This window comes from Acyrthosiphon pisum, chromosome X (assembly GCF_005508785.2).
Source record: "Acyrthosiphon pisum isolate AL4f chromosome X, pea_aphid_22Mar2018_4r6ur, whole genome shotgun sequence".
Taxonomy (NCBI): Eukaryota; Metazoa; Arthropoda; class Insecta; order Hemiptera; family Aphididae; genus Acyrthosiphon; species Acyrthosiphon pisum.
Window position 1 is genome coordinate 37908127 of NC_042493.1, and position 1912 is coordinate 37910038.

A 1912-nucleotide genomic window follows, 5' to 3' on the forward strand; every position below is an offset into this window, starting at 1 on the left:
CAGTATAGTGTACAATTTATGACCATCAATTTGTCACAGTTGATTGGGTTCAATCGTACAATCGTTTAATCGGTTAATCGTTTAATGATTATAGGTTAATTATTATAGGTTTAAGGATAAGAATAGGTCGCACCCGCATGTGTTATTTCCGTGGTTGCGACAAAAATAAGAAAATTTACAGTTACATTATGTTGCCTATGTCTATATTTTTAAGGGAGCGTTAGCAGCAGACGGAGCCATAAAAAAACAAATCAGGAGAATACGTCGTGAAATACAAGCAGCCCCGGATGCACCAAAAGACTTGATGACACTTGTGATACCTGATGAATTTAAAACTTATTCGCCATCAGAGGGTATTGTGGAACAATTTTTACTACATGACAGCGGGCCAGGTGAAAATAGGATTTTAATATTTGGTCGTTATCGGAGCTTAGAAATATTAGCTGAATCTACTAGTTGGTATGCAGATGATACTTTCAAAGTGTCACCATCACTTTTTTCTCAAATTTATGTAATATAGGCAAAATATATGAACGGTGTACATCCTCTGCTTTATGCGCTTTTACCAGACAAAAAAAAACAAACATATGAACAGTTATTACAAATAATTATAAACATAAAACCCGGGCTAAAACCGATTTCAATAGCATGCGACTTCGAACAAGCGGCTATTAAAGCTTTTCAAAATATATTTCCTGAGGTTAAAATATTTGGTTGCCTATTTCACCTATCAAAAAACTTTAGGTTGAAAATGTGTGAATTAGATTTAATGTCAAAGTACAAAAATAATGCAGAATTTTCTATAGGGGTAAAAATGGTCTTAGCATTGGCATTTGTTAAAATTAATGTTAAAGACACAGCAATAGAGGCAATAACCGAACACATACCTCCAGAGGTGTTACCTCTTTTAGATTGGCTTGAAGAATTCTATGTTGGTAGAACAATAAGAAATCGGCGACGCCCTGCTCGATTTCCACCTGTGTTGTGGAACGTTCATGAACGGGTATTAAATAAAGAAGACAGGACAATTAATAACCACGCTGAAGCAGCCAATAGACGACTGAATTTACAAATGGGTGTACAACATCCAACATTGTGGACATTTATTACAAACTTAAGAAAAGTTCAGTCAGGACGTGATACATTTTATCAACATCTAGAAGCTGGAAATAGTCCTCCGAAAAAGAAAAAAAATTTATAGATGTCAACAAAAGAATTTTTAAAATTGTAGAAGATTACAACAATCGCAACATGCTTAGTTTTTTAAGGGGAATAGCTCAAAATATAAGTTGTTATTAAATTCTATTTTTTTTTAATTTTTTACGAACTCAAAGTCAATTACTTTTTATTTATATACATTTATATTTATATTTTTTATTTATATGAACTAACCTAACCTAAAGTCAATAACTTTTTTATTACCTAATACATTTATCAATTGATTTTTTACTCCACCTACTCTATTAATTATTATACATGATTATTATATCTAATATATAAAAATAAGTCCGGTTTTCCTCCCTGACGCTATAACTCCAGAACGCACCAACCGATTTCCATGGTTTTGCATTCGTTGGAAAGGTCTTGGGCTACGTGAGGTTTATAGCAAAGAAAATTCTTGAAAATTCAGGAAAAATTCAACAGAAAAGTGTTGAAATCGTTTTTCACATACAGCGCCATCTATTATACATCTATTATATCTTTTATATATTATTTTTATGTACTTCAAACCAATAGCAACGGTGCGTGATAAAGTGTTTGACAGATAGTCATTATTCTCTGCTCAGTTAATTTCATTTAAGCTCAGTGTAAATTATGTGGATCGTGCATTTGAAGTTAAATTCAACACTCTGTCCATAGTCCAAAATGCCTAGAGAACGACGTTCGAACATCGGCCGCCGCACAAGACATG